At 43.4% G+C, this 14485-nt stretch overlaps 1 protein-coding gene across 1 annotated transcript in view; it reads right to left on the bottom strand.

The window, feature by feature from the left end:
* cald1a (caldesmon 1a) overlaps window positions 1-4390 on the bottom strand; it is a 71683-nt gene extending 67293 nt beyond the window's left edge. Inside the window, exon 1 of the mRNA XM_072673186.1 lies at window positions 4306-4390. The gene's annotated coding sequence lies outside the window, so the exon portion shown is untranslated. The remainder of the gene's footprint in view (window positions 1-4305) is intronic.
* Between the last annotated feature and the right edge of the window lie 10095 nt (window positions 4391-14485).

Here is a 14485-nt window from a genome sequence, read left to right as displayed (position 1 = left end):
TACTTTTCCACTGAAATCTGCCATCGCCACCACGAGGAGCAACAAACGGACCGCAACTTCAAATTATATATAAAATAAAATGAAAAAAGGCCTGCCGTGCAAGCACTGCTTTCGAATGGGAGTCCTTTCGAAAGGAATTTCACATTTCTATATTACTACCAAAACATCTGCAAGGAACGTCTTGCATATTTGCAGGGACCTAAATAAACAGGGGCTACGGTTTCAGACGGCTCTGACCTCACGAGCAAGGAATGTCCCCGTTTTTTTGACGCTTTTTCCCCCTCGACCGTCACAACCAGCGGTTAGGAGTTAAACGGATCTCGAGGTCCTGAAAGCGGCCCGAGAATTCACCGGGTTATGCAACCCGGCCGTGCGGTTCTGGAGCTAGCTCATTCAAATTACATGCTATCAGATTCAAAGCGGAGGAGGGCTGCTTCAGAACTTGGTGTGGTTCTGAGTCGCAGGGCCGCATCTCCCGAGGTTTCTCCCCTCCCGTCAATCATCTGGACCGAAAGTTAATTGAACATTTGGAGACTTCTGTCCAAAGTAAACGTTTTTTCGGTCTTATTTTACAAGAACACAGTTTAAAAATGCTGCCCTGGGCCTGGGAAATGCCGAGGGTAATTCTGCTTGTGCATTTGGGATGGGATCTTCTCACATGCGTACGTCTCGGGCTCCCGTTCGCGGATATTTTGTGGAAGATTACCACGCAGAACTGTTCCAGCCTGAAATTAGGAAAAGTGTTTTGCACATTTAATGAGAACCTATCTAATACGGACTCGCTAATTATGCTGTCATTGAACGGCGCGGTAATTACACGTTTTGAGGTATTTACGGAATCAGAAAGTGGTTGCGGCAACAAGGACACTCGGGACGGATTCCGCACAGTCGGGAATATTTGTTAGGGCAAACCAAACCAGATCAGGCCCAAGAGAACTGCGTCTGGAAACGGCCCAACTGTCAGGCAAACAGCATGGGCTGGTTCTGGGACTGTCAGGCGAACAATCTATCCATCATCATGGTTTAGTCCACCCCTCTGCTCCGCTCCTAGGCCGACCTCAGTGGTGCGGCCCTGTTTTCCAGAATGGGCACAGGGGCCAACACACTCCGGAAACACGGGGCAGTGTTCTCTACATCCTGCTCTGGTCAGGCTCATGCCAAAGTCTTGTTATCACTGTGCAGAATTACCTCCAGATTCCTCTGGGCTCCACTCGCCCTCACGTTACAGCGAGTGACTGCGAGTGAGCAAGCGAGAGCAAGAAAGATAGAGAGAGAGAGAGGGAGAGCGAGCGAGAGAGAGGGTCAAAGAGAAAGAAAATGGTGCTGTTATGCATTCCAGAGGCTATTCCAATCGTCTGTCACCAGGTTCAATCTGTTCCTTATAAGGCGAGGGCATTCCCCTCATATTTTCCAAACACCACACTGTTATCAGATCCAGTTTCGTGGCCAATTACCGGCCAGCTCCACTGCTACAGCTACCTCCACACCACAGCACCAGTCTGAAGGCCTGTTCTGAGACCGGGCAGAAACCAGACACTAGGCCCCACCTCGGCACCTTGTTATCCGCACCCCTTAATGAGCCTTTTTGAAATGTACTGGGGGGGGGGGGGGGGGACGGGACTATACTCTAAGGCCGGGACGACTAAGTAACACATCAATGTGCATAACCTGCATCACAAAGATAGCCACGCCCACAGAAAACAGTGGATTTCTCCGGAAAGAAAGCTGTGGATAAGAAAACTGGCCCACGGAACGGAACAACTGCATAAGAGTAAGTAAGTTCACCACCCGTTCACACATTTGCCAGTGATTACCTGACCTACAGAGATGAAATAAGTCCAAGTTAAAACCATATTAAGTGTTAATTCTACTATTTAACTCATAAGAGCCCTGAAAACAGTTAAATTCATTGAGCAGCTCATTATTGTATTTTTGGAATGTGATAAAGAGGTAACATGACGACCTCTGTAATTATTTTTAAGGTTGAAATCTGACTGTATTCCATCTTTATGTCCTAGAAATGGGGTCAGAACTGGTTCTATAGATTATATAGATTAATGGGCGATATGGTAAAAAATTTTTTTTACATGTAATCGATACATGTAATCAGACTAAACACATAAGTAATGAAAACCTGTAGCTGATCAGTGTTTATTAAGCACTAACAGTCTCCTCCATATGCTCCATATGATAAAATATCATCATATTGCCCAGCTCTAGTTGGTAGTAGGGCTGGGCGATATGGTAAAAATGCTACATCACGATATTTAAAGACCTTTTCAAGATACATGATATTCATCACGATACATGTAATCAGACTAAACACATTAGTAGCGACAGATTCTTATAAACTACTATTCAGATCCTCTCCTGTACTGAACACAGTGATTTATACTCAACATCTGCTGCTCTTCATCTAATTAACCCTTCAGTCTAATTACACGGTTAGTAATGAAACCTGCAGCTGATCAGTGTTTATTACACTAACAGTCTCCTCCATATGCTTAGAAAAGCTTATTGTCTATCATGATACCAGAACGTATCACGATACGATAAAATATCGTCATATTGCCCAGCTGTAGTTAGCTCCACTATTACTTCTGCCAAACTGGTGCACTAGCCCCCTTCTTCTGAACAAGCCCGTCTAGATCTCATGTACTGAGTTTCTCTGTTCCGCCCGCTTGTATCCCGGCAACCAGACTGAAATCCAACATTATAGTCTTTCCAAGTGGAGTTCAAAGCATGCATGTGTGCAGTTAGCCTAGATAACCTATAATTAAGCAAAGTCTTTTCTACTGTATACGTTTTCCAGCCAATCGTTCATTAAAACGACTGCTCAAAGAGAAGGGTTCAGCATAAGAGAAGCGATACAACACTGTGATGTGAAAGAGCATGAAAGAATGATTTGCATTATAATTTGCATAATATCAGCAGTTGTTTTAATGATCACAAGACTGGCCCAAGGGACTTGAACCAAGATAGAGTACACGGTTATAATAGTCCCTTATGGTTTGGACAAAAGCCAACCTCTGAGGTATTCCTCTGCAATGTCTACATTCATATTGGAATGATAAAGGTGCCATAGAAGAACCATGTTTGGACCCATGAAGAAGCCTGAAGAACTTTCCCATTGACATTTTTTAAGGGTCTTCACACAGATACACCATACGTCCAAATGTTTGTGGACACCCCTTCTCATCTACTTTAAATTGCACCCGTTGCTGAGACATATGTGCAAATACACAGAGACAGCTTGTCTAGTTCCTGTAGAGAAGAAGTACTGCCAATAGAATAGGACTCTCTGGAGCAGATAAACCTGATGAACCTATCGGCACCATGCTGCCTAATGCCAGGCGTGGGCTTATAGAGGGGGATAAAGCCCCCTCCTAGCATTGAGCTGTGGAGCAGTGGAAGAACTGTGTTCTTTGGAATGATGGTTGTTGGTGCTCCATCCAGTACTTTTGGGTATGTGATGGGGTGGGGTGGGGTGGGGTGTGGATCATCCGACACCCTGACCTCACTAACGCTCTTGTCGCTGAATGCATTCAAATCCTCACAGCAAACGCACCTCCAAAATCTAGCAGAAAGCCTTCTTCCCTGAACAATACCCTTGATGTCAACAATGATAGAGTAACGATTGAGCAGGTGTCCCAATACTTTTGTCAAAATTATTGGTCTTTATGGAACCAAATATGGTTCTTCTATTTTTTAAGAGTGTAGCAAAGCAACACCCCCCACCCCACCCCAAAACTCCAACCCCTGCCCTTCCAAAATCCCACAACAGAAACCGATGAAACAATGCAAGAATGTTGGGGACTGGCAGGAGCACGCCTATTTTGGGAAGGGAAGAAGGAGGGGAGACAGGCAGCCGAAGAAAGCACACAGACCAAGCTTCTGAGGGTCTGCAGTGTTCCTCAGTGGTCCAGCATCCACGATGAGGGGGATGAGAGTATAGACTACTGAGCTGGACAGACAGGCCGGCCATGGATGAACACCAAGGTTTGCAGTTCATAGGCAAGTGTTCACACAGGAAAGTGAGGCTCTCTGAGGAGCTCCAACTTCATAAGTAGGGTCTAACCCCCCCAGAGACCCACCACCCAGCCAACCTGCATTACACACCAGCCCATAAACCTCACTTTAACATTCACACCCTCATTAACAGCCAGCGACACAAGCAGGAAAACTTCAGCAGCCAGGCGATGTCTGCATGCCGGTGAACTGTGAAGCTTTCCAAACACACACACACACACACACACACACACACACACACTTGCACACCCACATACACACAGGCTGGAAACTTACCTGCACTCAGTGTGGAAGTGTGGACGGGCTGGAAATCGCCAGAGTTTCCGACTGGACTCTGCTCAGACTGACCCTTCTCTGGAAGTGAGTCTTCTGTATTCAGGCAGCCTCCAGCACAAGCTCCTCCCCCCTCTAACCGCTCCTGTGTTTACAGCCCGGCGCAGCCCGGTGCAGCCCCCCTCAGCCCCCCGCAGCCCCGCTCCCACACCAGCCCTCAGCACTGCGAGCGCGCTCCTGACAGATACAGGACAAATCACGCCTTCCAGGTTCTTACATTAGGATTACAACACTGTACCTTCTAGAGGAGCTTTGAGTTTTTATATTTAATTTTCTAAATGTAGAGATATTAAAATATAATTTTGATATTTGTCATTTTAAGCTTATTATTATAAGTCACTATTTTTAGAAAATAAATCAAAATCCACAGACAATTCGTAACAAAAGTGAATATCAAGGACAAATGTTGAGAAAATTTAAATAATTGTATTATTATGATCAAATAAAGTCTAATCAAAGTCAAAATCTAAAGACAATCCGTAACATTTGAAACATTAGATTAAAACTGACCGAAATAAACAGTTAATTATGATATCATGCGCTCATATTTAAAGAAATTAACTCAAAATCTAGAGAAAGTCTCTGTTTTCTAAATAATAAGTCAGAATATAGAAAATAATGTAATTTTTGTGGAAAAAAGTCTAAATATTGGGGAAAATTAGGTCATTACTTTTAGAGATGAGTTAAATTTTACAGAAAATAATTATTCATTATTATGGTGTAATGCATTGAAACTTCATCATTTTGAGATCAGCCAAAACACCACTTAGGTCAAAATATACAGTCAAATATAATCTCAAAACTCTTGACTTATTATCTCAAGATTTTAGTTATGAGATTTTGAGAAAATAAGCCATTATCTGCAGGTAATCAGGGTTTATAAAGTTAAACTATATAAGTTAAACTATGTAAGCCATTTTTGTTAGAAAATGAACTTTTACTTATATAAAATTCTTTGTGATAATAATTTGTTAGTGAGTTAAAATTTAGCTTGACTTATTTTCTTCACATTTTGAGTTAGTAAGTTGAAGGTGTAATATGTCAGGCCATCGTTATCGTGCACTCACCCGGAGCAATCCCGAGCCGCCGCCCACAGGCCCGTATAAGGACTTAATGTTTTTTTGCGTTATTTCATGTTCAGTTGGGTTTGTTTGTGTTGTTCATAAGTTGCACCTGGGACTGGGAGCATTTAAGGAGCTCCAGGACGGCCAATTGGGGCCATGAATTGAATCTTATGGAATCCTTGGATTTCCAGGGATCTCCTTGACTCCCCACGTGCTGGTGGCATGTTCGTGTTGGGAAGTGATCCGTTCTTAGGCAAGCGATACCACAGTCTGGTGTTATGTACGCTTCCCGCTCATATTCATAGATGACCCCGGTTCTAGCTCTTACGCTGCTTACTCAGGTTTGGCTTGCCCATTTTCTAGTCATGAAGGCTGGCTCTCCAGCTACCTCCGTATGTTCTAGTGTTCTGTCATAGTCAGGAGAATTCGTAGTGTAATTCTAGAGGCAAGCGAGGTACGCTCGCTTCCTGTTCATGTTCCTAGGCTTTGCCATCAGCAGTCGGAGTCTGAGAGAGCACAATTGGCCGGGCTCTCTCCGGGTGGGTAGATGGCGCTCTCTCTCTCTCTCCCTTCATCACTCTTAAAGCGATGTTGGCCGGCACATAGTTTGTTTATTGTCCAGTATAAATAGAGGCAGTGTCTGACTTTACATGTATCCTAGTGTCGGGAAGCATTGCTAGTGCTGGGGGGTGCTATGAACGGGTGGGAAAAAGGGAAAAATATTTGAACTGGAGTCCTGATGTTGAGAACATTTTGAAAACAGGTGGAGGAATGGGGTGGGCTCACCGCTTTCTTCCCAACAGGGTGGGATTTTTTTTAGTAATTAAAGGGCCAATCTGTCAAGCTGGCACAGAAGAGAGAGAAAAAGTTCAAATACCAACACATTAAAAGCTCTGGGGAGCTGAGGAAGCGGCCAGGCTGACTTGCTGAATGCCCTTTTTTGGTTATCCTTCTCGAGGCCTCAGCAAGAAAAAGCCACTGTCAGTAGTGATCATAGAAAATGTTAGTCTTGGAGAAAAAGGGGTGTCGGTCTGTTTAAGCACTTTAAACACAGGCCTAATATCTTCTGGGAAGCCAATGCAACCCTACACCTTTTTGATTCATGATGGATTTAGAAATCGCACAAGGTGCCCAAAAATACCCACCAATCTGATGACACTAGAAGCCAGTACCAAACGCTCGGCACCGTAACAGTACTCCAGAGTCAGACACTGTTGATGCTCGACCTGAGCCAGGCTTTTGAAAGCAGCCCATTAGATGTAATCACCAGTTGATTTAGAAAAAGAGCTCTCTCTCTGAGGCCAAAGCGCTTATGTAATTATAAACCAGAAGGACTCACTCATTTCATGCCTTTCCTAATTCTGACCTTCTGCTGGTTTGACTTGTCAGCGTGTTTCGTGCTGACATCAGGCCTCGGCATCCTGAAAAACCTTAAATAAGGATCGTGTAGGCAGCTTCCTGAACAAACACTATTATTTAAAGGGCCAGTGTCATGGAAAGCTGAAATTCCCTCACTTGTATGTCAACAATGTTTAAGATTTACCAGCATAGCCTCTACAATCCCACAAAAATCTCCGGGTCACACTTTCCGGGCCACACTCTCTGGACCACACCGTCCATATATGGAAACTAAGCTTTAAAAACAAACGCCCAGATCTCACAAAATTCAGCGTGTTTACAGGCTATACATGCCTACAGCATGTTAGCCCCACCCATTCACACTGGGGTTATATGACATGTTTGCGCCTGGACTTAACAAGTTCTGAATAAGGCACAGTACAGGGCAGCCAATCAGAACCGATGCTATTTCCATACCGTCACTGTCACTTAAAAACATACTGTCTATTTTTGGAGGAAATGGACCAGTAGTAATATAAATTTGGCATTTTGGACAAATGGAAAAAAGTTTTGGGACACCTGTTCATTCACTGTTTCTTCCGAAATCATGTCGCAGTAAATGTCTCTATTTGCTGCTTCGCCATCAGCAGCCGGAGCCAGAGAGAGCACAATAGGCCATGCTCTGTCTGGGTGGGTGGATGGTGCCCTGCCCCCTCATCACTCCCACAATGATGTTGGCCGGCACAGGCGTCTGTTGGCTGATGTGTCAGAGCTGCTAGCTCCTAGCATGATGGCTGCCTTGTGCATTGGTGGCATTTAGAAAAAGAGACTTCAGTAACTCTCTCTCTCTACTGTCCAGGAATAGGCTTTCTACTAGATATTAGAGCATTGCTGTGAGGATTTGATTGCATTCAGCAACCTCATTCCCAACTCCCCAGGACATCCTAAAAGTATTGTATGGAGCATCATCCATCCATCATTCCAGAGAACACAGTTCTTCCACTGCTCCACAGCTCAATAATGCTGGGGGGCTTGATACCCCTCTAGCCCACGTCTGGCATTATTAGGCAGCATGGTGCTGATAATGGGTTCATGTTGATCCGCTCCAGAGAGTCCTATTCTATTGGCAGTACTTCTCTACAGAGACTAGACAAGCTGTTTGTGAATGGGTGCACATTAAAATAGCTGAATGCCTTTCTTAGAGAGGGGTGTCCATAAACTTTTGATCCCATAACATACCATAGTACATGGGGGGTTTGGGGTTGTAATCACTTTTATGGTCATGATCGCATGATCGCAAGTGTTCATCATAAGGACTTGTGTCTGTATATATGTGTGTGTGTGTGTGTGTGTGTGTCTGTGTGTGTGCTTTGGCAACATTAAAAAGAATGGAGAAACACCCAATATTCAAACTTCTGCAAATAAATCAAGCCACTGAAGGGAAATGATCATTTATTTGTTTTGCACAAACGCCTTTGAGGAAATGGGAGCCGTGCGACAGTTTACCAGAGTAAAGATTACATGGATTTTTTCCCACACTTTGGAAACAAAGCTAAGAGATCTATGTATCCAGAAATTTGGTAACAAACGAGAGGCTGCCAATCATTTTATAGCCTCTTGATCTGAGAGCTTTCGCCTGGTCTATATTTACCGCAATGACTTCACTTGTTTACCTCAGCAGTAAGCTGGCGTTTATAGCAGCTCTAGCTAGGTATGACCTCATGCGTGTTCGGTGATCAATATGGGGTTTCTGGACATATTAGGCAATTGGCAACGTATCATAAGAAGGCATTCTTCATGCTCAGCTCTGTAACAGGAGTACCTCTGTCCGTGTATGTGTGTATGTATGAGCTTGTTTTAAACCATCTGAACTGCGAAGTTCAACATCACAGGGAAAAGCAGAGCGAAGGCTGAGGTGTGCCAATATCTCTATTTTGCCCAAAGCACAAGGCCTTATTTTATTTCTTGCCAGTCGAGTTTTCACATGATAGTCAATCACGAATGGCTTTGTGATGGTAGGTAATTTCAAACAATGCCTTGTTGTACGCATAACACACACGAGCCGTAAACTGATCCCGCTTACTTTGTTGGGACAGTTCAAGAGAAAAGTGAAGACAAGCACCTGCAACCGCCCCCTGCTTTTCACAACCTGTCAATTGGGAACTCCATTGTTGTAGGAACTTGCTCATGTGGGGCTCATATGAGTGGGATGTGGGCAAGGTGGGTTCCTGGTGGGCATGAAGTGGGTCTGAGTCGGTTTGTCCATACAAATGGGTCACATCATTACAGCCCACCTTAATCTCACATGGGTCCCATTTAAGGCCTATGGGCCAGGCTTGACCCCTCCTGGTCCCATCACTGACCCTGGTGAGGTCATCCATATTTGGGGCTAGGTTGTAACCAGAGGCTAAACCTTTTTGGCTACCAGTTAAGATGCCAATACAGGCATTTGCATTTAATCCAATGTAGTATTATTACTATTCGCAATCCGAGGTATAGGCAGGGGTGTAGGCACTGAGTTTGGTGGGATAGGGGTGTATATTCATCTTAATATTCAAACGGTCCACCAGTGGCCTAATACGCCCTGATTTATTACCTCTAACAGAGTAAAACACCTTAGAAAACCTTATAAGGAATGACAGTAGCATTTGATGGTGATTAATATGGTATAACCCTTACCCTATCTGGTATCCAATTGCCTACAGAGCCAGAACTGCTCCTGCTTCTGGTTATTATAGGTAAAGCTGATCTGCTCATTGGCCCTTTCTCGACTGGTCAGGTGATGATCACACTAAAGCAGACAGACAGTAGCACAGTTAGCACCAAACATCAAAGGGGGCCTCCTTTCTCCTTGCTTTGTTTTGGGGGTCAAACAAGCAGCTGTAAGCCTAGAGCGGTCAAGCAGCCCAGCTGCCTGGACATGGTCCACTCAACACTGACCTTAAAGTTGTAGACAAAGAGGAGATTAGAGCATCAAGACCCAATTTCAAAGACCTGTCATCTTCTAGCTTAACACCAGCAGAGGTGGGTCATTTCTGAACATATGGGGGCCCAACATAAAGTTCTGCTTGCGGAGGGGGGAAGTGAATACTTCATTTTGTTCATTTTAACTACAAAGAAGTTTATTAATAATAATATATGCCCAGAGAGTCGTGAGGAAACCAAAATGGTGCTAACTATAAACATAGAAGGCAACTGTTTAGTCCTCTGCTTTTCATAACCTATCAATTAGGAACTCCGTAGTTGTAGGAACTTCATTTAATCAAGACCCACCTAAGCCAGCATGCTCATGTGGGGCTCACATGGGCTTGGTGGGTTCCAGGAGGCTATGGGCTTTGAGTGGGATTGTCCATACTTTGTTGGGTCTACTGAAATGGGCCCCATCGTTACAGCACACCTTAATCTCATCTAAGCCCTGCGGGCAGTGTACAACCCAGATGGGGCCCATGCCGAACCCCTCCTGGTTCCATCACTGTCCCTGGTGGGCATTCATATGTGGGTCCAACATGGAACCCAAGGACAAAACTTTCTGGTTCCCAGTTGGGCTACCCATACAGGCATTTCCATCCAATAACAAATGAATAAGCAGGTGTCCCAACACTTATGTTCATATAGTGCATATATATATATATATATATATATATATATATATATATATATACATATATATACACTATATGAACATTGTATATATATACACTATATGAACATTTCAATATATATATATATATATATATATATATATATATATATATATATTAAAATCAATGCTTAATGAGAAATCTTCATTTGGTCTAACACAACTGACACAAATGAGCATTACTTGTGTGGAGTCCCACTGGGTTCAGTATTAGGCCCTATAAAAGTGATGTTAATTATGACATTAATGTAGTTTTTGTGTGGGCTTACATTCATATAAACAGATGGAGAGACATGCACAAGGCCTTTTGTAGTTTGGGGGCCTTGTGGTTTAAGCGGCTGATTAAACCACTTGCAGTAAGAAACAACCAATCATAATGCAGAAACTATAGTAAATGATTTAGTAACTGTTTGGTATAGCATAAGTTTGATGTAGCATTACTTGTGTGGAGTCCCACTGGGTTCAGTATTAGGGCCTATAAAAGTGATGTTAATTATGACATTAATGTAGTTTTTGTGTGGGCTTACATTCATATAAACAGATGGAGAGACATGCACAAGGCCTTTTGTAGTTTGGGGGCCTTGTGGTTTAAGCGGCTGATTAAACCACTTGCAGTAAGAAACAACCAATGTTACAAATGCTGAAATAAAGTGGGGGGGAAATTTTAACAGAAATCCAATAAACATAAATGTTCAGATGGCCTCTTTCCACCCATAGAACCCAAGAGTTACCACTTTCATTTTACCATGCTGTTCAATAGGGTGATCTGAAAACGTCCACAGGTGCTTCTGGCCATCCTTTCACTGTGGCAAGACGACTCAACGCTGTAGGTCTGGAAGGATGTGGGGCTGAGAAGAAGCTCTTACAGATAAAAAAAGCAGACCACCTCAGAACATGGACAGACCACCTCAGACTCCAGACCTCAACATAATTAAATGTGTTGGGATTACTTGGTAGATCAAGTAGTTAGACAAGTAGTTAGACAAGGCTCCTGAACGTTTGAATAAGGAGGTGTCCTAACACTTATGTCCATATAGTATATATATATATAAATATATATTATCAAATAACTCATTTTTTGTAATTATATATTAAAATCAGTGCTTAATGAAAAATCATCATTTGATCTGACACAACTGACAACAAATGATTAATCATTTGTTTCAGTTGTGTCAGTGGACATAAGTGTTGGGACACCTGCTTATTCATTTGTTATTGGATGGAAATGCCTGTATGAGTAGCCCAACTGGGAACCAGAAAGTTTTGTCCTTGGGTTCGCTGTTGGCCCCACATATGAATGCCCACCAGGGACAGTGATGGAACCGGGAGGGTATTCTGCTGAGTCAGCGAAATCACAGTGGATGATTGCAGAAGCTCAGTAGGTTTTTCAATTATGTCCGATTATGCTTTTATGTGTTTAGGATGCTAAGGGGGGAGGGGCGTAAAATTCAGCTGCAGCGGAGCATGCTTTCAGTTAGCACTCACTTCATCCATTGCTGTTTACTAGAAGGCCTCAAGGCCCTCCTGATGTGTTAAAAGACGGAGGTCAACTGCGTCAGGTCAGGACACTGCCGGACCTTTCCCATTGTCCTTCGCAGATGCAGATTATAAGCAACTGATCATTATAAATCATTTTCCAAAATGGCAGGAGGAAATTAGCCATGGTGCGACTGGTAGGGGAAAGCGTTGAGGAAAGTTCAGGCCCTTAGTCATCTCTCATGGAGCTTCAAAACCCAAGTTTCCACATGAGAGTGTTGTGTTTCAGCACAGTAAGATTTATTCCAGCCTCTAAGGCAGGCCATGCAGAAATGAAATAACCACATGGCACTGCGCTCCTTTTACTGCCAGCTCCCATTCTGGCCTCTGTGTTACAATGGAGCGCATGCAGGAAGTCAGTTGATATGAGCATCTGGTCCATTTGCTTTATCACATAGTCAGACCATGACACGCGTTCGAACATTAGCACCGTGGCACGTTCGTAAGGGCTGAGCATCACACAGTGTTCGCACAGGGCTGAGCGTATTCCCTCAGCAGACTATGTGAGATTACAGCCTCTTTGTTAATGGTATTGTCTGCAGAATGGCTGTGATCTGGGCTCTAACCCAGACATGTACATGCTCATTTTTGAGTGATCGGGAAAAATGCAGAACATTGAACAGAAGAAGCCTCAAGTCCACCTTAACCTTCATCAATACAGCTCCCATTCTTTTCAGGAGACTCGCCTTCAGTGATCAGAAAGGTCTTTCCACAACCTCTAAAGTTCAGTCTTCAAAGGTTCAGGAGCATTGTCTGCTTCCCACCATCTACCAAGGGAACACATTCAATGATGTCGAGGTCTGGAGTCTGAGGTGGTCTGTCCATGTTCTGAGGACTTGTGTGGGACTGCAAACAAGTAATGCTATACCAAACAGTTACTAAATCATTTACTATAGTTTCTGCATTATGATTAATAACTGAATAATAAAGCCAGGGTCCAAGGGGTTAACCCCTTGAAGACTGAACTTATAGTATTAAATTATAGTAAATGATTTAGTAACTGTTTGATGTAGCATTACTTGTGTGGAGTCCCACTGGGTTCAGTATTAGGGCCTATAAAAGTGATGTTAATTATGACATTAATGTAGTTATTGAAGTGTGGGCTTACATTCATATAAACAGATGGAGAGACATGCACAAGGCCTTTTGTAGTTTGGGGGCCTTGTGGTTTAAGCGTCTAATTGCAGTAAGAAACAACCAATGTTACAAAAACAACATAATCGGAACACCTCCTGAGCTTCTGTGATTTCGCTGACTCGGCAGAATACGGAAAATGCCAGCTCAAAGCTCGGCAGCAGGACCCGTAGAGGTAAACACATGTCACGGATTTATCACACAGGGGTAGTTCCCACTAACCGCTCAGCAGCCTGCTTATGTTTTGAGATGATCCCCCTTTGTTTCATGAGCCCCCTCAGTCTAAACTGCTCCGACATGCAGAACAGTTCAGCAAGAGACAATAAACCTTTGGAGGCAATTTCTCAGCAAAGGTCACGCAAAACAATGTGTGGGATGTTTAACGTTACCACAGAGACTGCATCTGTGTCCAATCAAAACTCAACCATCTGCTCATCATAAAAATGCAAAAGCTGGATTAATAGGACAGTCTTAAAAAAAAAAGAGGCCACATGAAGATGCGGCATATGTAAGAGGCCAAATACCATGATAATGAGGACTTGCTGGGAAACCGGTTATGCTGTCCAGCATGGGCCGATTTTAGGTTAAATGTAGGTATATGGTTCAATACATCCACCGCTACATATCCATTACATATCCACTACATCCACTCTCAGGCAGACCCCCATCTATGCACATGATGTGATGACGATGCCTGTCCATGTGTTTGCAGGCCATCTGCATGGGCCAAGGATACCACGCCACTCCAACTCCCTTCCTTTACCCACCTTCTGTTTCCTCCAGCGGACACCACCTCACTGAGTCACTGCCAGAGGAAGGTAGAAGCAGGGCCGGCCCCAGCCTTTATGGGACTCTAAGCAGATTTTCACCTCAGCACCAGATGCTTCATCATTTCATAGGGAGAGAGAGAATGTGCAATACGCTGAAGCACCGGGGCCTTTATCGACCACCCAAGCGGCTCATATCTGCATTTGTCCAACTGTGGCAGCAGCCGACAGCAGGAAGTGATTAACCTTAGTTAAATTAACCTAACTAAAAAATTTTTTACTTAATTAATTAATACTGTTTCGCCTTATTATTCAATGTTATTTTAAAAATATGTATTTTTTTATTATCCTGGTGCTCTTGGTGGCCCCTGGTGGCAATGGGGCCCCCTAAGTGGCAGCGTATTCGAATATGCCTTAGCCCGGTTCTGAGTAGCAGAGTGGTTCTCTGTATTTGGGGGCTCTTTTTCCCATCTTAACTTAATAATAAAATAATAATATTTGCCATAATTGTGATTTATTATTTCAAAGCACAGTAAAGACTTAATAATGGCCATATCCTCTAGAGGTCTCTTTTGATGTTTTATGGCCATATTGACTAAAAACAGTACCAATTAAGACTTCAGGAAGTTTAGTTTGTATTTTAC

This window comes from Salminus brasiliensis, chromosome 2, assembly GCF_030463535.1.
Source record: "Salminus brasiliensis chromosome 2, fSalBra1.hap2, whole genome shotgun sequence".
In the NCBI taxonomy this organism is placed as follows: Eukaryota; Metazoa; Chordata; class Actinopteri; order Characiformes; family Bryconidae; genus Salminus; species Salminus brasiliensis.
The sequence above is the reverse complement of the archived record's forward strand: the minus strand, read 5'-3'. Positions and strand labels throughout refer to the sequence as shown.